This window comes from Panthera onca, chromosome E1, assembly GCF_046562875.1.
Source record: "Panthera onca isolate mPanOnc1 chromosome E1, mPanOnc1 haplotype 2, whole genome shotgun sequence".
Lineage (NCBI taxonomy): Eukaryota > Metazoa > Chordata > Mammalia > Carnivora > Felidae > Panthera > Panthera onca.
The window spans coordinates 630381-653653 of NC_138352.1; the positions used below are offsets into that span (position 1 = coordinate 630381).

At 38.1% G+C, this 23273-nt stretch overlaps 1 long non-coding RNA gene across 1 annotated transcript in view; it reads right to left on the reverse strand.

The window, feature by feature from the left end:
• Positions 1-1114: 1114 nt before the first annotated feature.
• The window catches only part of LOC132687480 (uncharacterized), a 28984-nt gene continuing 6825 nt past the window's right edge, over positions 1115-23273 (reverse strand). Inside the window, exons 2-3 of the long non-coding RNA XR_013552231.2 lie at positions 9442-9498; positions 1115-1471 (exon numbers count right to left, since the gene is read on the reverse strand). This is a non-coding gene — a long non-coding RNA (uncharacterized LOC132687480). The remainder of the gene's footprint in view (positions 1472-9441; positions 9499-23273) is intronic.

Consider the following 23273-nt stretch of genomic DNA (forward strand, 5'->3'; position numbering starts at 1 on the left):
AAGCTCCTTGAGGACAGGGACCTTGCTTGATTTATGTGTCCTTTAGAGCTGTCACAGTGTGTCTGAAACAACATGTTGGACGGATAAACCTAAGAACACACTACCTATTCCTTTGCCTTAATCTGGTCTCAAATTGGAAATGCAGAAAAATCATTCTAAATAAATTCAGTGCTGTGGCATATGGCCATACAGGCTTGTGTGATGTGGTGACCTTCGACTATTTCTTATTGTATAACTTAATCTACATAAGGAAAGTCAATTGAACAGCGAAACTCCATGCCATCTGTTAGAAAAACAACCACTATTGTGAGGTTCAGCTCTTACTTTGCCCAATAGCAGAAAACCATAAATAATTATCCTCTAGATCAGGGCCTGGTAAACTACAAACTTGAGCCAAGTCCAGTCTGCTTTTGTAAATAAAGTTTTACTGGAACACAGCCACACTCATTGATTTACACATTGTTTATGGCTGCTTTAATACTACAATGAGAGTGATGAGTGGTTGTGATGGATAGTGGTTACGATATTGCCCAAAGAGCCTAAAATAGTTACTATCTGGCCCCTTACAGAAGAGCTTGCAGAGCCCTGCTCTAGAGAATATAAATTGGTAGACATTGCCAGAATGTTTTATATTAAGTGGTAAAAATCCCACCTTGAAACTGAAGCAATTCATTTTATCGCACTTTGGAAGATTCTATGCTACTACTGTTAATGTTGACATGCCAGAAAAAAAAAAAAAACAAAAAACTATGTGTAGAAAGTAATTTATTTCTTCCTCAAAATGGGAGCCAGGGATTAAAAAGAAAAGAATGTATGAGCTTATTTATGTTGTGTATGTGAATAGGGGGTGTGGGTAGAATAAGTTTCAAGCAAATCTAATACATGTAACTCCTACAATTAGGTGCTCTGTATAGGGAATTTTTTGAACTATGTCCAGCTCCTCAACTTGGAGAGAGGTGAGAAATGGAGAAATGGATGGAGATCTATTACAAAATCCAGGAGGAGAAATGCTTTCCAGTGTTTATGAGAACAGTCCTGCCTGCAGTTTTATTCTTTCTGGAAAGTATTGTGGAAAGTTTTAGGCTTTTGGCGAGGTCTTATGCATCAAGTCTGCCATGTGACCCCATCACCCTGGTCTCAGCTGATTGGACCAAGGCTGGATGCCTGATCCAAAGGTCAAAGGCCTAGATAATAGCCTGGTACAAGGACTCTGTCTGGTAGGGATGAATACTGGCCACACCAACCACCACATGCTCTCCTTTGGGAGTTTAGAGACTTATGGAGACAGTGAATCTATTTATCAAGACTAGCAAAGCAGAAACAGAGCATACTTGTTACCACAATGACAGGGCAATTATTACCTAAGAAGAAAATCTGCTGACAGAAGTAACACTGCATCCTGAGTGATGTTGTCATTTCCAGAAGTCTCACTGTGCCACAGGTATGGTCTAGTTGTACCATTTTTGTCTTACTGGAAGAGAATGGGTTTAGCTCAGTTTCTTTATTCCATCACTTAGTCCACTCTCTTCCCATCCTCTATTCCCTTGCCTGATTATCTTTTTATTTTTTTCTTATTCTTTTTATTCTTTAGAGAAAGAGAGAGTGCACAAATGGGGGAGAGGGGCAGAGGGGAGAATCTTTTTTTAAAAAATATTTTGTAATGTTTATTTATTCTCGAGGGAGAGAGAGATAGAGAGTGAGTTGGGGAGGGGCAGAGAGAGGGAGACACAGAATCCAAAGCAGGATCCAGGCTCTGAGCTGTCAGCGCAGAGTCGGATGCGGGGCTCAAACTCACGAACTGTGACGTCATGACCTGAGCCGAAGTTGGATGCTTAAGTGACTGAGCCACCCAGTTGCCCCCAATACTTTTTACTTTAAATTGACCTGCACAGGGTCATGTGAAAAGGTTGTTCACCTGTACTTGATCACGCAGTGATAACCTTACCCCTTGTTCCCTAGTATTCACTCACTGGGTCAGAACTACTCATTTCTATAACAGAGCAAGTCTGCTGAGCCTTTCTATTACTCTCCCTGATATGTGCTCCTTTTTTTCCTCCTTTTCTATTCTTCCATATGGCAACAACCCTGTGAGGCTGGGATTATGACCTCCCCGACCACTCCATTTCTTAGATCAGGAAACCTCAGCTCAGAGAGACTAAGTGACTCAACCAAGACCACACAGTTAATAAGTGCCTGAACTTGGATTTGAACTCAGATCGGATGGATTGTGTTAGAGGCTGAACTTTGTCTCCTCCATAAAAGGTATGTTGAAATGTTGCCCCCCTCAGTACCTCTAATCCAATACGATAGATGTCCTTATAAAAAGAATGCCATGTAAAGAGACAGAGGGAGAACTTCATGTCATAATACATGATTGGAGTGATGTGTCTATAAGGCAAAGAACGCCAAAGATCGCAGGCAAGGCACCAGAAGCTAGGACCAGGTAAGGAAGGATTCACCAACAAGTTTCAGAGGAAGTGTGATTTCAGACTTCTGGCTTCCAGGACCGTGAAACAATAATGTTCTCTTGTTCTAAGCCACCCAGTTTGTGGTTCTTTGCTACAGCAATTAACTAACTAGGAATCTAATGCAGATGGCAAAGCCATCTCTCCCCTGTGCCGCACTGTCTTAGATATTTAGGGCAGGGTTGGCTTATAAGGGATGCGCAGAGAAAGAATGTGTGCTTAAAGAGTCTAGAGATTTCATTTCAGGTGAAATCCCAAAAATAGCACCCAAAAGTACCTAAACCATGTTATTCACATTATGCTACCCGTGGATGTGAGGAAGTAGGTCCTCCAGTTGACCAAGTACGAAGTTCACCAGAAAGAGTACATCAGGAAAAATCAGATGTTCCCCTGGGACCCCTCTCCCACATGTGTTTGTCACTGCCCACCTCCTCACACCCAAATTCAGGATGACATCTAGGGACCTCCCTAGTTATATCCAATATGCTTCCCTCTTCTGTTATTTTTTCTTCTCCCCACTCCAGAACCCCAACAACCACCGATTTTTTCTCTTCAGCGTACCCTGATTTTCCTTTAAATCTGGCAGTGCCACCCAAAAGCTTTTTGTTAATCCGACTGGAAGAAAACAGAGTACCAAAATATCTAATCCCTGCTTTGCCACTTCAATCCACATGTATTCCTTTGAACAATGTGATAACTCTCCCTGGTGCTGCTATCAAGACAGGGAGTTGGGGGCAGGGAAGGCAGAGAGAGAGAGACAGAATCTGTGTAGCCAGAAGAGGAACAGAGAGGGTAAAAAGTAACATGAAAGTAGACATGGAAGTGGGTGACTAAGGGTCACCAGCTTTTCCTCCTGGAGTGGATGTTCTGGAGCCTCTTGACCCTTGGGAAATAAGCATTTTCCGATGTTTCCCCGCCTTCTGTTCCGAATCTCTTATTCTGATTTTTAGAAGTGAAAAAAATATTTTGATTTAAGCCATATGGCCTTTTTCTCCTTGCACTGGAGCTGTAGAAAACTCAGAGGGGGCAGGTGTGGAAAGCAGTGGCAGCAGGGTGGGTGGTACATAGGGTCTGTGTGTCTATAGCTTATGTAGCTCTGTAACTATGGCAACCATGTGCAATGTCACTTGCATAGCATCATAACATGGCCCTAGAGTTACCCCTCTCTCCTCAACTATTCCTCTTCAATGCACTGTCTGTGCTGCTGTTTCCTAGCTACCATGGCTCTGTTATATTTTTTCAAAGTCGTGCTTAAGTATTGTTTCTGTCTGCTGTGCTTGCTGTCACTCTACTTCATCTGATAGCGAAACCAAAACCCCATTTCTTACAGATACTGTTAATTGTTACAAAATTGTCAGTTCTTGGGGTGCCTGGGTGTCTCAGTTGGTTAAACGTCTGACTTCAGCTTAGGTCATGATCTCGCAGTTTGTGAGCTTGAGCCCGCGTCAGGCTGTGTGCTGACAGCTCAGAGCCTGGATCCTACTTTGGATTCTGTGTCTCCCCATCTCTCTGCCCCTCCCATGCTCATGCTCTGTCTCTCTCTGTCTCTCAGTAATAAATAAACGTTAAAAAAAATTTTTTTTAACTGTCAGTTCTTAAACACATTGAGTTATAAAGAATCTTGAGCCTGTGATCTGGACAACATGACCACTTGAGACTTTTTCTAGTTCTAAAGGTCCATGCCGAATCCCATTAGAGCTAATAATAGTTGACGGCCTGCTTACTGAAAATCCTTCCTTTTCTTTTCTTTTCTTTTCTCTTCTTTTCTTTCTTTTTTTTTTTTTTTTTTGCCAGTTGTTACAATTTCCCAATTACAAGAGTAGTAAAATTAAAATTTACAACAGTGTATGTAACTACATCCCATGGAGCTTGTACACAGGAAATATATGTATGTGTACCCCATAAATGAAAATTTCATTGCATTAATTCTGAAAATATATACATGAATGATTTATTTATTGTTAAGAACAATCCCCAAATCCTCAGAAATATTTCTGCTGTAATTAAATTTAAATGCTTTTTAAAAAATTCATGTGAGTTGGCAATTTACTATGTTCATATTTTAGCTTCCTTATGTTTGGTCATTAATTGTGGTATCATAAACAGCTAAGATTTAAAGCCCTTAACCTTCCCAGGCCCAAGCAGAAGCAAGATGTCAACACCCGTAAGTTATGAGCAGGCTCCCAAAGGGAATGTAATACAAAATACACTTATAATTGAATTAACTCGGGAGAGGATTCTGGGAAGATGACAGCATCAGTAATTTTTCATTTTCTCTAAATCCCTACATAAAAACAGAGAGAAAAACTGCATAGTAAAACCCCAAACCTGTGAACAATATTTACAACAGAACTAGGTGACAAGGAACCCTCACAAACTCCAAAATATAAGTGGATGGGTCCAAACCATCATGAGCCATAAGAGCTGCATGTTATCAGTGTATGTGTGGGAGAAAGGATAAGGGAGATGCATCTGATGGACCTGAGCACAGGAAGACCCCCAAATAGCCAACGGGCATTGACTTTCTGGAAAGAGGGCAGGCCAATTTGAGAACAGCAGCTGAAACTGGGAGGGGTTTTGACCAATACCAGTATTAAGCCCAGGGGGGCGGTGGTGGATGGGTGGGGGGAAGGTCTGATAGGGCTCCTGTGACCACTCAAAACTAAAGAGAAACTGCTTAGGGTGGAATTGAAAATTTAACAGTACACGGACAACAGAGATGAGAAAAAGAAAAGCTCCAGACCAAAGTGGTGCAACATCATAAAGCAAGCTGCCTTGTTTTTTACTTATTTATTTTTATTTTGAGAGAGGGAGAGAGAGAGAGAGAGAGAGAGAGAGCGCAGATGGGGGAGAAGGGCAAAGGGAGAGAGAGCATCCCAGACTCAGTGCTCAGCTCGACCCAGGATCATAACCCGAGCTGAAATGAAGAGTCAGACGCTCAACTGATTGAGCTATCCAGGCACTTATTTTTTAATGTTTTCCAAAACCAACAGAAAAAGTTCTGTGAAGTGAGGAAAGCTTTCCTGAATGCTACCTTATTACAGAAGTTCAGGAAAACTAATTTCAAATTACAAGAAACAACAGAAAAATATAAAGGTAACATAGTTTTTATAAAGAAAAAAAAAAGGAGGGGAAAGAAGCTGAATAACATCCCTACAGACAACGAGAGCACTCTGGATAGACATACCCACAAAACAGAGCAAAACTGTAACCGCTAATTCCAAATGAGCTAAAAGACATTAAGAAAATAATACAAGATATGAAATAACAGAAAAAAGAATTAGAAATCCAGAGATGAAGTGATAGGACTCAAAAATATAATTAGAAATAAAGAAACAGGGGTGCCTGGCTGGCTCAGTTGGAGGAACATGTGACTCTTGATCTCAGGATTGTTGAGTTCTGGCTCCACATTGGGTGTAGAGATTACTTAAAAATAAAATCTTTTAAAAAAGGAAAAGAAAATAATAATAATCTAAGAAATAATGAGTATTCTAGAAAGGAAATAAGAGAAAATAAACTCAATAGTAGTGCCTTAAGAGAAACAAATGAAATACAAGAAAAGATTTAAATTTTTTTTTAATGAAGAAAGAGATGAAAAGATTTGAGAGAAAGCAATGGATATTGAAGAGTGACAAAGAGGATCCAAAATCAGATAAAAGAAGTCTTTAAATTTTTTTCTTTAACATTCATTCATTTTTGAGAGAGAGAGACAGAGCATGAGCAGGGGAAGGCAGAGAGAGAGGGAGACAGAATCTGAAGCAGGCTCGAGGCTCTGAGCTGTCAGCACGGAGCCAGATGTGGGGCCTGAACTCACAAACTGTGAGATCATGACCCGAGCTGAAGCCAGACGCTTAACCAACTGAGCCACCCAGGCACCCCTAGGTAAAAGAAGTCTTTAAAGAAGAAAACAAAAATAAAGGAACAGAACAAACACCAAAACTATGTTCAAGAAAACCTTTCTGGAAAAAAAAATTGAAACAATTCAGACAGAGTACACCATGACACAGAGTGACAAATTCTGGTAAGGTTATTGGATTTTAAAGAAAAGGAAAAAAAATCCTTTGGGCCCCTAGAAAAAAAGGAATGTATGGCTTAAAAAAGAAAATATGAGATTACTATCAGACTTACTTTTTAAAATTATTATCAGAAAATGTGGTCAAATCTTTAAGATCACTAAGGAAATAAATGAGTCAATTATGAAGAACACAGGCAAACTGTTAACAGCATCTAAGAACTCGAAGAATATTGTTCCCATAAGCCCTTCCCAAGGAATTTAGTAGTATATGAACTTCAGGCAAACAAAATGACTATAGAGACATCAACATAAGAACTGGGGGTGAGCACTAAAGAGTTACTGGCATAACTAAGACCAAATAGGAGCTAAAACAGATTATTATACAATGGCTATATGCTCCAACAATGTAGATATAGCCTAACTATAAAATACGGATGGGGGATAACTATAAAAAATGGTGGTGGAATTAATATTATTATCTTAAGATTATTCTGGGAAGACAAAAGCTGGAGTTCAGGGTCTGTATTATTCAAGATTCTCCAGAGAAACAGAACCAATGGGGTATCTATCTATCTATCTATCTATCTGAAGAGATTTATTATAGGAATTGGCTCAAGCAATTAGAGAGGCCAAGAAATCCTATTATCTGCCATCTGAAGGCTGGAGAACCAGGAAAGTTGGTAGTATAATTGAGTTCAAGTCTGAAGGCTGAAAACCAGAAGAAGTGATGGTGTAACTCCCAGTCCAAGGCCAAAGGCCTGAGAATGGAGGCCTGCTTGTGTAAGTCTCAGAGTCAGAAGGCCTGAGAATCTCAAGTGCTGATGTCTGAGGGCAGGAGAGGATGGACATCCTAGCTCAAGGGGAGAGAGAAAGAGAGAGAGAGAGAGAAGGGGAGAGAATTCATCCTTCTTCCACCATTTTGTTCTATTCGGGCTCTCAGCAGATTGAGTGATGCCTGCCCACAGTGGTGAGGGCGCTTTTTGTTAGTCTACTGATTCAAATGCTCATCTCTTTTGGAAATACTCTCACAAACACTCCCAGAAATAACATTTTACCAGTTCTTTGGGCATTCCTTAGCCCAGTCAAGTTTGCACATAAAATTAACCTTCACAGGGGCACCTGGGTGGCTCAGTCAGTTAAGCGTCCAACTTCAGCTCAGGTCATGATCTCACGGTCCATGAGTTCAAGCCCCGTGTCAGGTTCTGGGCTGACAGCTCAGAGCCTGGAGCCTGTTTCAGATTCTGTGTCTCCCTCTCTCTCTGACCCTCCCCTGTTTATGCTCTGTCTCTGTCTCAAAAATAAATAAATGTTAAAAAAAATTAACCTTCACAGGATCCATCAAGGAGAAGGAACTCCAGAGGTACCTGGGTGGCTCAGTCAGTTAAGTGTCTGACTCTTGATTTTGGCTCAGGTTATGATCTCACAGTTTGTGGGATCAAGCCCCATGTCAGGCTCTGCACTGACGGCTTCGAGCCTGCTTGGGATTCTCTATCTCCCTCTCTCTCTGCCACTCCCTTGCTCATGTGCTCTCTCTCTCAAAATAAATAAATAAACTTTTTTTTTTTTTTAAAGGAGAAATATGGGCAACTAATTTTTGACAAAGAAGGAAAGAATATCCATTGGAATAAAGACAGTCTCTTCAGCAAGTGGTGCTGGAAAAACTGGACAATGACATGCAGAAAAATGAACCTGGACCACTTTCTTACACCATACACAAAAATAAACTCAAAACGGATGAAAGACCTAAATGTAAGACAGGAAGCCATCAAAATCCTCGAGGAGAAAACAGGCAAAAACCTCTTTGATCTTGGCCGCAGCAAATTCTTACTCAACACGTCTCTGGAGGCAAGGGAAACAAAAGCAAAAATGAACTACTGGGACCTCATCAAAATAAAAAGTTTCTGCATAGCAAAGGAAACAATCAGCAAAACTAAAAGGCAACCGACAGAATGGGAGAAGATATTTGCAAAGGACATATCAGATAAAGGGTTAGTATCCAAAATCTATAAAGAACTTACCAAACTCAACACCTAAAAAACAAATAATCCAGTGAAGAAATGGGCAAAAGACATGAATAGACACTCCTCCAAAGAAGACATCCAGATGGCCAACCGAAACCACAATGAGATATCACCTTAGACACCTTAGTCAGAATGGCTAACATTAACAACTCAGGCAACAACAGATGTGGGTGAGGATGCAGAGAAAGAGGATCTCTTTTGCATTGTGGTGGCAATGCAAGCTGGTGCAGCCACTCTGGAGAACAGTATGGAGGTTCCTCAAAAAATTAAAAATAGAACTACCCTACAACCCAGCAATTGCACTACTAGGTATTTATCCAAGGGATACAGGTGTGCTGTTTCGAAGGGACATATGCACCCCAATGTTTATAGCACCACTATCAACAATAGCCAAAGTATGGAAAATGCCCAAATGTCCATCAATGGATGAATGGATAAAGAAGATGTGGTGTATATACACAATGGAGTATTATTAGGCAATCAAAAAGAATGAAATCTTGCCATTTGCAACTATGTGGATGGAACTAGAGGGTGTTATGCTAAGTGAAATTAGTCAGTCAGAGAAAGACAAAAATCATATGACTTCACTCATATGAGGACTTTAAGAGACAAAACAGATGAACATAAGGGAAGGGAAACAAAAATAATATAAAAATGGTGGGGGGGACAAAACATAAGAGACTCATAAGTATGGAGAACAAACAGAGGTTACTGGAGGGGTTGTGGGAGGGGGGATGGGCTAAATGGGTAAGGGACATTAAGGAATCTACTCCTGAAATCATTGTTGTACTATATGCTAATTTGGATGTAAATTAAAAAAAATTAAATTAAAAAAAATAATAAAATAAATAAATAAAGGAGAAAGAACTCTGATAAACAAGGGTTTTAATTAAGAGTCTTGAAAAGGCTGTGCCCTCACATTAGGGCAAGTTAGTCTTACCTGGATAAAGGTGATATGCCTGAAGTCTGTCTCACTGCCAGAAGAAAATGAGTTCTTCTGTGGAGAGTAATATCATCATTAAGAGTCTTATAATTTTTTATATACCAAATCTAGCATTCAATTAAAAAAATCAACAATTCCAGGAAACAGGACTAAATGATTGAAAATCAAGAGACAAAACAGACCATGAAAATAAACCTACAGGGGACAAACATACTTCACTTATTTAGTCATAATTTAAAAAATATGATTAGTATGTTTAAGGAATTAGATGAAAAGATACAGAATTTCACCAGAGAATTAGTATTAATAAAAAATAAATCATTGTAAATCCTAGAAGTGAAAAATATAATAAGTGAAATTAGGAATCTAATAGATGGACACTTGTACACTGTTGGTGGGAATGTAAATTAGTGCAGCCACTGTGGAAAACAGTATGGAGGTTCCTCACAAAATTAAAAATAGAAATTACCATGTGGTGCAGTAATTCCACTAATGGGTATTTATCCAAAGAAAATTAAAATGTTAATTTGAAAAGATCTATGCACCCCTATGTTTATTGCAGCATTATTTACAATAGCCAAGACATAGAAGCAACCCAAGTGTCCACTGACAGATGAATGGGTAAAGAAGACGTGGTACACATGCATGTGTGTACACACCCATGCACACATACACACAGGCTGGAATATTACTTAGCCATATAAAAGAATGAGATCTTGCCATTTGTGACAACATGGATGGACCTAGAAGATATTATGCTAAGTGAAATAAGTTAGATGGAGAAAGACAAATACCATGTGATTTCACTTATATGTGGAATCTAAAAAGCCAAACTAATGAATAAACAAATAAATAAAAAGCAGAAATAGACTCATAAAACATAGAGAACAAATGGTTGCCCAGAGGGGAGGGGAGTCAGGGAGATGGGCAAAATGGGTAAAGGGGAGTGGGGGATACAGGGTCCAGTTATGGAATAAATAATGCATGAGGATAAAAGGTACAGCATAGGGAATATAGTCAATGGTATTGTAACAATGTTGTATGGTGACAGATGATAGCTACACTTGTGATGAGCAGAGCACCATGTACAGACTTGTCAAATCACTATGTTGTATACCTAAAACTAATGTAATATTGTGTGTCAACTATACTTCAATTAAAAAAATTCAGGGCACGTGAGTAGCTCAGTTGGTTAGGTGTCTGACTCTTAATCTCAGCTCAGGTCTTGATTTCAGGGTCGTGAGTTCAAGCCCTGCATTGGGCTCTAGTTGGGCGTGAAGCCTACTTAAAAAAAAAAAAAAAAAAGATACCCAATTGATGGGTTTAAACCATCTATTGGACCCTGCAGAAGAGATTAGTGAACTAGAAGATAGGTTGATAGAAAATATCCAGATTGAAGCATAGAGAAAAGACTATGAAATACAGAGAATAGAATATAAAAAACATATGGGACATGATTAAAGGTTTTATTATTATGATTGTCAGTGGAGTCCCAGAAGGAGTAGAAATGTGGCAGGAGACATATTTGAAGAGACACTAGCCAAGAATTTCCCCAAACAGAAGACAGTAAGTCACAGAATCAAGAAGCTCTATAAATCTGAAGCAAGATAAATACAAGAAAAACCACACCTAGTCAAACCATGAAAAACTAAATGCTAATATTAAAATGCTAAAATTAGCCAGAGTAAAAAAAGGCACATTATCTTCAAATGAGCAACAATAAAACTGACAGCTAACTTTTCCAACAGAACTGATGGAAACCAGAAGACAATGGAGTGACATCTATAAAGAGTGGGGAGAAATTACAGCAGACTTAGAATTCTATAGCTAGCAAAATATTCTTCAAAATTTAAGGTAAAACAGACATTTTCATAAAAATTAGAACCTACAGAGTTCAATATAAGCATATGTGCACTAAAAGAAATAGTAAAAGGAATTCTTCAATAGAAGTCAAAAGAATCAACAAGAAGGCCATAAATGCAAGAAGGAACAAACAGCACCAGAAAGAGGACATCTAAATTAGTATTGATTGGTTAAAACCACGTCTTGTGTTTAAGAAGCTTTTCATGTACCTATTCATACAGATGGACCAAACACACATTGTCATTCAAACACGGCATGTATATTCTTGCCTCTGCCCTCTGGTCTCTCCCTTGCCCATTCCTCGAGGCCAGATGTACATAATAACATCTTCAGGAAGAGTTTACTGGCCAATCCTTCATTTATGTCTCCTCTCCCATCCCTCTAACTCAGCACCATATTGCGCTGGTCCCTTATTCAGACATAAAATGGAGACCACTTTTGTTCTATATTTTAAAAATGTTTATTTATTTATTGGGGGGGGAGGGGCAGAAAGAGAGTGAGAGAGAATTCCAAGCAGGCTCCACATTATCAGTGCAGAACCTGACGTAGGACTTGATCCCACAAACCATGAGATCATGACCTGAGCCGAAATCAAAAATCTAATGCTTAACTGACTGAGCCACCCAGGTGCCTCTTCAATTTTTGTTTTTATTTCACTTTGTGTTTCTTGATTTCTCAGATAGAATGTAAATTTAATGTCCTTTCAAGGTCTACTCTATGTTATCTATACAGTATGTGTTGCATAGATGTTTGTTAAATAATTAAATTTGTTGAAGAATAAATTGGTAATGAGTGGGCTGACCTTGTTGCTTTCTAGGACAGAATCTTCCATCCATTAGTTAATTATTATTCTGAGATCTGATAAAGGCATCACTATAAACATATACCAAAAAAGTTTTAGTAACTTCTTGAATGAAAGATCCAGGAGGGACAAATTGGATATTCACATTACATCTATAATTTTTTTTGAAATTGATTTTATGCTTGTTTAATAAAATATTTCTTGGTCTCACTGTCAAATGTATAAGGCTGGTTGCAGTATGTCACAGGTATGGCATTTATTTCATTTTAATGTGAGCCATTGTACTATTTCTGGATGCTAAAGAAATAAAAGTCACAACTCTTGAGTTTCCCAGAGGATGTAAAATCTGGAGGCTAAAACATATACATATACATATATATATATATATGAAATCTAAAGAAATATTTCAGTAACTGGAAGACACTATGGTATAGTGTAGACTAAAGCTACAATAGATAAGAAAACTAAAAATAGTAAGTGATCACACTCAAGGTGTGATTACTGGAGAAGTTATGTGAAAAGAGGTATGTTCTGGTTTTAAAGGTTAGATGGAAATATATAGAAGAGAAGAGGCATAGATTTGTTTCTAAGCAGGGAGAAGAACATGAAAAGCACAGAGGCAAAATAGTAAGTCATGTTCAGGCAACTATATACAGACAATTCTGAGGAATGGAGGGAATATGTGAAGCTAGAGAGAGGCAGAGGGGCAGTTGATAGAAGATATCAAATATGTTTATTTTTAAATTTTTTTTTCCCTTTTTTAAAATTAATTTTATTTTTTTCAATTTACATCCAAATTAGTTAGCATATAGTGCAACAATGATTTCAGGAGTAGATTTCTTAATGTCCCTTATCCATTTAGCTCATCCTCCCTCCCACCCCCTCTCCAGTAACCCTCAGTTTGTTCTCCATATTTATGAGTCTCTTATATTTTGTCCCCTTCCCTGTTTTTATATTATTTTTGTTTCCCTTCCGTTATGCTCATCTGTTTTGTCTCTTAAAGTCCTCATATGAGTGAAGTCATATGATTTTTGTCTTTCTCTGACTAATTTCACTTAGCATAATACCCTCCAGTTCCATCCACATAGTTGCAAATGGCAAGATTTCATTCTTTTTGATTGCTGAGTAATGATCCATTGTACATATACACCACATCTTCTTTATCCATTCATCCATTGATGGACATTTGGGCTCTTTCCATACTTTGGCTATTGTTGATAGTGCTGCTATAAACATTGGGGTGCATATGTCCCTTCGAAACAGCACACCTGTATCCCTTGGATAAATACCTAGTAGTGCAATTGCTGGGTTGTAGGGTAGTTCTATTTTTAATTTTTTGAGGAACCTCCATACTGTTCTCCAGAGTGGCTGCACCAGCTTGCATTCCCATTTTTAATTGTTTTTAATGTTTATTTTATTTTTTGAGAGAGAGAGAGAGAGAGAGAGAGAGAGAGAGACAGCACAAGTGGGGGAGAGGCAGAGAGAGAGACTGAAGCAAGCTCTAGGCTCTGAGCTGTCAGCACAGAGCCCAACACCGGGGCTTGAACTCAGGAACTGTGAGATCATGATCTGAGCTGATGTCGGACGCTTAACCAACTGAGCCACCCAGGCCCCCCCAAATACGTTTATTTTTCAAATAGTGTGGAATTTTAGTTCTCCTTTCAATAAAAATAACCTTTATGTCAACAGCCCCATCAGACCCCTTAGTGGATATAATGACGATCCCAGCTTCCTAGGCTACTAGTCGCAATAATTTTAGCCATATGAGGGTAATGGGAAAAACACACTGCAAGCGAATTACTTTTGAAATGTATTGCATGTTGACATTTGGGAAATTACACCCTGAACACAATGCACCCTGATTATTTGAGGTGCCTTCCCACCATGAAAAGATAAATTCAGTCTAACAATTAACAAAAGAAGAACTGCATGTTAGATTCATTTAAAGTTCTGTTCTTTGGCAAGGTTCTTCTCAAAACTTTTGGTTACTATTCAGATGAATAACCGTGGGCAGGGATTATTCCTTTCCTAAAAACAATCTGGTCTCAAGAGTCCAGATGCCCTCATTCAAACATATTTCAGGTCAGCCTCTGGCAGTAACTGTCAGCCTAGCCCCATCTTGTGAAGAATTCTGTTGTGCCCATTCTCTCTGTACCCAACATATCAGTGCTAGAGATGACCCTGCTAAGCTGGCTTCCTTTTCACTTTCTGGAAAAAAGCACAGCCACACTTTTCTATGAAAAACAAATGAGTCTTCACTTCTCTATTCCCACTCAGCAAATTCCTCTGGCACCACTGGCCCATCTCATCATGAATATACATTTGCTCTAGCCCTTCCTCCTCCTCCAACAAGTTTTGTGTTGATGGGCTTCTGGGCTGAGCCACAGTAAGTTCAGCAGTCCTAAATCCAGAAGCACAGATAAGGAATGAGTTTGACAAAGGGCCTTCTGAGATACCATAAATGCTATTTCAAGGCAAAGCCTTCCTTGTTTATAGAATGCATCCAATTTGTGTGCTGAATAGAGCAATGTGATGAGAGGAGAGGAAGATGGACAGGGAGAAAATGGGACCTCACATGAAGATTACAGCAAAGATCTGGAAATTAACTGGGAATGCCAAAAAGGAGTAAGGATATAAATGGAATAGTGAAGGGTCAGTAATGTCCACATAAATCAGACCAGATTATTATTTTGATCATTGAACTCAGCATGCATATAACCATGGCTTTATATATAATAGCTCTTGGCCATGAATCTGCACTTTGGAGTAAGAGAGACCTGGGTTTGAATCCTGGCTTTACTGCATACCAGATTGATGATTTTGATTCTGTTATTGGACTTCTTCAAATCCTCATTTCTTTATTTATAAAATGTGAACGCTAATAGTATCTCCTTCAATGGGATTATTGTGAGGATTTAAAAGACAGTACTTGTGAAGAGCGTATCACTTTGCCTAGCATGCAGCAAGCACAAAATACATGTTATCTTTTATTGTTTTAGAAATTTAGGTTAGTCTAATTTCTCTAAGGCAAACTGGTTTAAACTCACTAGGAGGAATGTCTAATTAAAAGAATCTTACGCTGGAGTGGCTGGGTGGCTCGGTCGGTTAAGTGTTCGGCTTTAGCTCAGGTCATGATCTCACACTTGGTGGGTTTGAGCCCCGTGTTGGGTTCTGTGCTGACAGCTCAGAGCCTGGAGCCTGTTTCAGATTATGTGTCTCCCTCTCTCTCTGCCCCTCCCCTGCTCATGATCTGTCTCTCAAAAAATGAATAAACGTTAAAAAAAAGAAAAAAAGAATCTTATGCTAAGTCTTTGGGGGCAGCAAATTATCACCCTCTGACTGACCTTTTTAGTGCATGTGTATTTTCATTGAGTTGGCTTAAATCAAGTTGCCCCTGTAAATATAAGCATGCTTGTGCTGCCATGAGCAAGTTTTCTTATAGAAAGCTAGGCATATATTTAATAACTAGTTAATAGAATTTGTGATTTCCCCAAGGCAGATTTGGTGAATACCTCTAATACCCAAATTCTGTTGTGATTTTATACATATACATTAAACATATAAATATATTTTTACCTATTTTCTATATAAATGTTTAATAAATAATATTATATACAAATATTTATAAGCATTATAATATTTATGTTATTATAATATATACATATATTATACACGAATATTATATAAATATATTATATAAATATTATAATATTTGTAAGTTATATACAAATACATATAAAATACATATATTTTATAGCTCAGGACACTGCAGCAGAAAGAGATTAAAGTTACAGTCCTTACTGGATACATCCGCTTGGTCATTTTCCAGGTGTCTTATACCTAAGTATTGTCCAAAACTGAACTCATTATTTCAGCCCACAAACTTCCTCTTCCTTATATTCCTTTTCTCAGTTAATGGCACAGCCATCTACCAGCAACCCAAGCCAGAAACCTGTGAATCATCTCAGACTTCTTCCTCTCCCTCACGCATCATCACACCAAACGCTAAGAGTTTTAACTATTAAATGTTTTTTTTAGTCTGACTTCCTCTTCTCCATTCTTACCACTACTGCTTTTGTCAAGCTTCCACACTTTCTCACTCAAACTACTGCAACTGTCTCCCAGCTGATCTGATACTAGCCATACTGCCTTCATATCAGTCTTCTATTCAGCTGCCAAAACGATATGTTAAAACACAACACTTATCTTCTGCACAGCAAAGGAAACAATCAACAAAACTAAAAGGCAACTGACAGAATGGAAGAAGATATTTACAAATGACATATCAAATAAAGGGTTAGTATCCAAAATCTATAAAGAACTTATCAAACTCAACACCCCAAAACGAATAATCCAGTGAAGAAATGGGCAAAAGACATGAACAGACACTTACCAAAAGAGACATCCAGATGGCTAACAGACACATGAAAAGATGCTCTCAACACCACTTGTCGTCAGGGAAATACAAATCAAAGCCACAATGAGATACCACCCCACACCTGTCAGAATGGCTAACATTAACAATTCAAGGCAACAACAGATGTTGGCGATGATGCAGAGAAAGAGGATCTCTTTTGCACTGCTGGTGGGAATGCAAACTGGTGCAGCCACTCTGGAAAACAGTATGGAGGTTTCTCAAAAAATTAAAACTAGACCTACCCTATGACCCAGCAATTGCACTGCTAGGTGTTTATCCAAAGGATACAAAAATGCTGATTCGAAGGGGCATGCATCCCAATGTTTATACCAGCACTATCAACAATAGCCAAATAATGGAAAGAGCCCAAATGTCTATCAAATGATGAATGGATAAAGAAGATGCGGTATATATGTGTGTGTATATATATATATATATATATATACACAATGGACTATTACTTAGTGATCAAAAAGAATGAAATCTTGCCATTTGCAACAACATGGATGGAACTAGAATGTATCCTGCTAAGCGAAATCAGTCAGAGAAAGATAAATATCATACGATTTCACTCATGTGGAATTCAAGAAACAAAACAAATGAACATAGGGGAAGGGAAGGAAAAATAAGATAAAAACAGAGAGGGAGGCAAACCATAAGAGACTCTTAAATACAGAGAATAAACTGAAGGTTGCTGGAGGGGTGTTGGTGGGGGATGGGCTAAATGGGTGATGGGCATAAAGGAGGACACTTGTTGGGATGAGCACTAGGTGTTATAGGTTAGTGACGAACCACTAAATTCTACTCCTGAAACCATTATTATACTATATATTAACTAACTTGGATTTAAATACAATTTTTAAAAAATTAAAAAATTAAAACAAAAAAATAAAAAACAACACTAATCATGTTGACCCCCATCTTAGAAACTTTCAATGGTTCCCTGCTTCCTCTAGAATGAAGCACAGGTTTATTAGTATGGACTTCATGATCTCAAAGCACCTCTATCTGAGTCTTAACCAAGGTAATTTAAAATGGAGTGTGTATGGAGGGTTGTTTTCCCTTTTAGACCCCGGGCTTGTTTCATCTTTGTATCTCAGCAAATAGCTGTGTCAGTAAAAAATTGTTAAACTAAACTAAAATGATGATATCAGGTTTAAAGTCAAGTGGATCAGCTCACACTTTCTAACATGGTATTTATTCTTTAAAATATTTGAGATTAAATCCACCATTTTGGTATATTCAGTGGTTTTTAGTATATTTGCAGTTGAGCAAACATCACCACTAATTCCAGAATACTTTTGTCATCCAAAAAAAACCCCTGCTTACCCATTAACAGTTATTCTCTATTATTCCCCCTTCCTCTTTACCATCAAGAAAGTGAAAAGGTAATACATAGAATGGGAGAAAGTATTTGCGAACCATATATCCGATGAGGGACTAGTATCCAGAATATATAAAGAACTCTTACCACTCAGAAATAAAAAAACAAAGAACTCAGTTAAAGAATGGGCAAAGGATCTGAATACCTATTTTTCCAAAAGAAATATACAAATGGCCAATAAGCACATGAAAATATGTTCAACATCATCAGTCATCAGGGAAATGCAAATCAAAACCACAAAAATAACACTTTACACCTAATAGGATAGGTATAATCAAAAGGACATACAGCATCAAATGTTGGGAAGGATACAGAGAAACTGGAACCTGCATACATTGCTGGTGGGAATGTAAAATGGTACAGCTGCCCTGGAAAACAATTTTTCAGTTGGCAGTTTCTCAAAGAGTTAAACACAGAGTTACCACATGACCCAGCAATTCTACACCTAGTGTATATCTAAGAAAACTGACAATGAGGGGCGCCTGGGTGGCGCAGTCGGTTAAGCGTGGCGCCTGGGTGGCGCAGTCGGTTAAGCGTCCGACTTCAGCCAGGTCACGATCTCACGGTCCGTGAGTTCGAGCCCCGCGTCAGGCTCTGGGCTGATGGCTCGGAGCCTGGAGCCTGTTTCCGATTCTGTGTCTCCCTCTCTCTCTGCCCCTCCCCCATTCATGCTCTGTCTCTCTCTGTCCCAAAAATAAATAAAAAAACGTTGAAAAAAAAAAATTAAAAAAAAAAAAAAAAAAAAAAAGAAAACTGACAATGTATACCCACACAAAAATATGTACATGGATGTTCATAGCAGCACCAGTCATAATAGTCTCAAAGTCAAAACAACTCAAATATCCATAAACTGATGAATGGATAAATAAAAGGTGATATAGCCATACAAGGGAATATTATTCAGCTTTAAAAAAGAATAGGGTACTAACACATTCTACAGCATGGATGAACCTCAAAAACATTATGCTAAGCAAAAGGAGCCACAAAAGACCACATACTGAATGATTTCATTTATATGAAATGCAAATGCATTGTATGAAATAAGCAAATCTATAGAGACAGAAAGTAGATTAGTGGTTGCCTAGGGGCTGGAAGTGTTGAGAGGAAATGGGGAGTGACAGCTAATGGGTAAAGGTTTTCTTTTTGGGGTGATAAAATGTTCTAAAATCTATTGTGGTGATGGTTACACGACTCTGAATATACTAAAAACCATTGAATTATACAGTTTAAATGATGAATTTGATGGCATATGAATTACAACTTAAAATATTATAAAATAAAAAAGGCAAAAAAAAGCAACATACAAATATAAAACCAACCATTTACACCTGAAAAGGACAAAGCAAAAAGAAAAAGATGGCTATCCAGCCTTTTCTATCTTAAGTAGGGCCAAGCCTAGGGTAGGATGATCAGGTTGGCAGGAATATCACTAGGATCAATTGCTTGGAGCAAGACAAAGGAAAGGGGATTTAAATATCCTTCAAAAAAGAGACAATAGCGGTTGAGGGGGTAGAGAAGGAATTATACATTTTCAGGTTCACCCCAAAAACTCTGGTTTAAACAACTGTTTCTAATTTGGGCTGCTACGCCACTCTTGGAAACAGATATCTAGTCCCGCTTATTCTGATCGAGATCTTGAAAGCATAACTGAAGAGTGCTGGCACGGTTTATCCCAGTCCAGGACCTGACTTCGATGCCAAATTTAGCCTTTGGCAACTTCTTTCTGTTTAGAGTCCCTGGGGACTTGTTTGACCTCCTTTTGGAGTGCTGTAAGGGAATTCACTTCTGGACGGTGGCCCGGCAAGCAGGGAGTGGCTCAGCAGGCTGCCTAATCCTCTATTAAGTTAATGATAAAGTGTACCTGGGCACAGTCCACTGAAAGGCCAATTCCCTATATGTGGGGTTTGGACCAGGAATTTTCCAGATAACCAAAGGTAATTCCCAGCATTAAATATTAGAATCATTTTGAGAGGAAATCTTACAGAATGTATTATTTACACTCCTGCCTTTTTGTACGTGGGCTTTTTTCAACTGATAATGAAAGTATTACATAGCCGCTATGGAAAGCTTGGAAAATATAATGCTATTCTCCTTCCCTAGAGTTAACCATTGCCAATAGTTTGGTGTGCATTTTTCAGACCGTTTTTTTCCTCATCTGTTTATAAGCATAGATACACACACACATACATGCACACACACTGATACCCTTAGCAGGTTTTTTAATCTTTTTTTTTTAAACATAAGTAGGAGCATACTCTACCTCTTGGTCTATCACTTGCTTTTCCATTTAACAACATATATTGGACATCTTTTCATGTCAGTACATATAGATCTACCTTATTCTTTTTTATGCCTGTATATCATTCTTTTGTTAAAAAAATTTTTTAACAGTTATTTATTTTTGAAAGACAGACAGAGACAGAGAGGGAGCAGAGCAAGGGCAGAGAAGGAGGGAGACACAGAATCTGAAGCAGGCTCCAGGCTCAGAGCGTCTCAGCACAGCGCCCAATGTGGGGCTCCAACTCAGGAACTGTGAGATCATGACCTAAGCAGAAGTCGGACGCTCAACCAACTGAGCCACCCAGGTGCCCCTATGCCTGTATATCATTCTATGGTATGGATATACTATATTTAATCATTCCCTAATGATGCATATTTCCTATATTTCAAATGTTTATTTATGATCAAGAATGATGAAATAACTCTTATACAACATTTTTGTGTACATATAAGAATATTTGGGGGGATGTATTCTCAGAAGTAGGATTTATATTTTGAAATAATTTCAACTATACAAAAAAGTTGCAAGTGTGGCATAATAAACTCCCCTATCCTCTTCAGTTCAATTCCCCACTTGTCATCATTTCTTTTGCTCGTCTCTTTCTCCACTGCTCCACATATAAGTTATATACATACAATATTTTTCTAACCCATTTGAGACATCTGATCCATTGTGGGCATAAAGCCCTTACTTCTAAATACTTCGCCATGCACTTCCTAAACACAGGGCATGCTCTTATGTAACTTTAGCACAAGCATCCGAATCAGGACATAGGTATAGAACTTTGAGTTCACGCCAATTTCTCCAATCCAACATCATAGAGTTCATTTTAGGTTTCTCACTTTCCACATTTGTAACTCCCTTCTCCGACAGAAAACCGCTTTCACCAGCCTCCATGTACTTCTTCATTTGCCCAATACCCTTGAATAGGACAGATCTCCCTGCCATGCCAGTTATCACCTCTGCTCCGCCCCTACTGCCTGCTGCTTGCTTGGCTCCAGCTATCCCAATCTTAGCCATGTTGGCCTCCACCATGCTGGCTGCTGCCTTTTCAGGCTTTGGCCCTGACCATGCCAATTGCTGGGTACGGGAAGTTAATTATTTTTGAATGATGTGATATAAGAGATATACCTTTCCGTTTTCTTTCAATGAATAACCAATTGTCCCAACACCTATTCTCAATTATTTGAAATGCTTTCACATGTGTGTGTGTGTCAGTAGCTAAGGATCTATTCTCATTCAATAATCTATTCTACTTATGAGCCAATATGACACTTTAATTACTGTGATTGTATAACATGTTTTGATATCTGGTAAGAAGACCCTCATGATACTTAAAAAAAAAAAACAGTCTAGCTATTCTGAAGTATGTACTCTTCCAGATGAATTTTAAAATTAGCATGTCAATTTCATTAAAATTCCTGGTTTTAGTTGGAATTACACTGACTTCGTAAATTATTTGGGTAAAACAGCGTCTTTATAATATTGAGTCTTCCTATCAGGGAACATGGCATGCGTCTTCATTTATGCACTTTTGAAATTTCCTTCAGTGAATATTTAGTTTTCTTTGTGTGAGTATTGAACATATAGTTTGTTCCTAGGTTTGAAAAATGGTGTGAGGTGGCGTTATTAATGCGATCTTTTCATTTCATTTTCTTTCTATATATTTTATACATCATTGAGATTATGTTGCATATACAATTCTGTATTCTGTTTTTTAACTTAATATTTTGCCATACAAGTTTCCTAATTAAAAATATAGTTTTATGGTCCCATAATTGTCCAATAAATACTTATGTGTCATAATTTATTTAACCATCTTTAAGGCTGGTAAATTAGATTGCTTCTGATTTTTAAAATGCTAAATACTACCATGATGAACATCTTTGTGCATAAATCATTGATCTATTTTGGATTATTTCTTATAATATATTACTATAAGTAATATTTCTCTATCTTATGCATAATATATTCCCTGAAAAGTCTTGGATGACATAACAGTAAAGTTGAAAATAACTTCATACTTGTTTAAAGTTTTAATATTTTGCTCTTATTCAAAGTACTTATTCTCACAAACTGGTCCTGCATTCTTCCTCTTAGTCACTTTTTGGACATGGTTAGAAAGTAACAAAATAGGGCATAAACAATAGCAGTGTCATAACCCAGGTTGATGCAGTGAGAGTCTGTGTGGGAAAAAAAACCATGTAAGACTGACCATGGAAGGCCATTATCTCCTTATACCTGCACCTTCTGCCCTTACATTCTTTCTTTGGACAGTTCATTTGTACACTTGACTTCTTTACATTTTTCAGTGTGCTATATAAAATCTCTCACATCTTCACAATTTTATTATGTGCCTTATGGAACTATTTACATAAAGCTGAGTGCTGCATAACTCAGGGAATGTCTTTATACTGAATGTAATTTAATTTTCTTGATTCCTCAGGGTTAATATAGAAACAATTTTTAAAATTTCTTCCCCGAGGCCTATGGAAGCATGTAGGACTGTTTTCTCCTATGCTAAAGGCACTAAATTGCTGTGTTTTTTGATCATGAATTCAATTTTTATGCCTTTTTTTCTCATCTCTCTCTGCCCTGTTTAAGACTTCCAGCTTTCTCTTTTCACCGCTATCTGCATGTCTGCATGCGATAGTTTCTCCTCCCTCTTCTAGTTTACTGCTTTTAATTTTTTATGAGTTTGGAAACCAGATTGCCAGGTCTTTTAAAATCGAATCCAAGTAAAAATTAATAGCCTCTGAGAAAGGGCTTCAGTGAATCTCTAGCAGTAATGAGTATGATGTTTAGGGCATGGACTTTGGTGATTTGTTTTGTTTCTGTGGAGGTCTTTTTCCATCCCCTGTATTTCCCTGGGTCTTTTCTGTGCTCCAGATAGATGAGATTGTCAGATAATCAAGTTCCACATAAATGAAGTTCCATTACAATGGTTACATTGGTAACATTAAAATGCCTCTTTTTCTTCTCCTCTACTGAATTCTGATTCTCCTGAATTCTTTCTTTTGTTCCTTTTACATTGTGTGTCAGGTTGGGTTGACTAAATCTGACAAAATGTTAATTGGGCCTC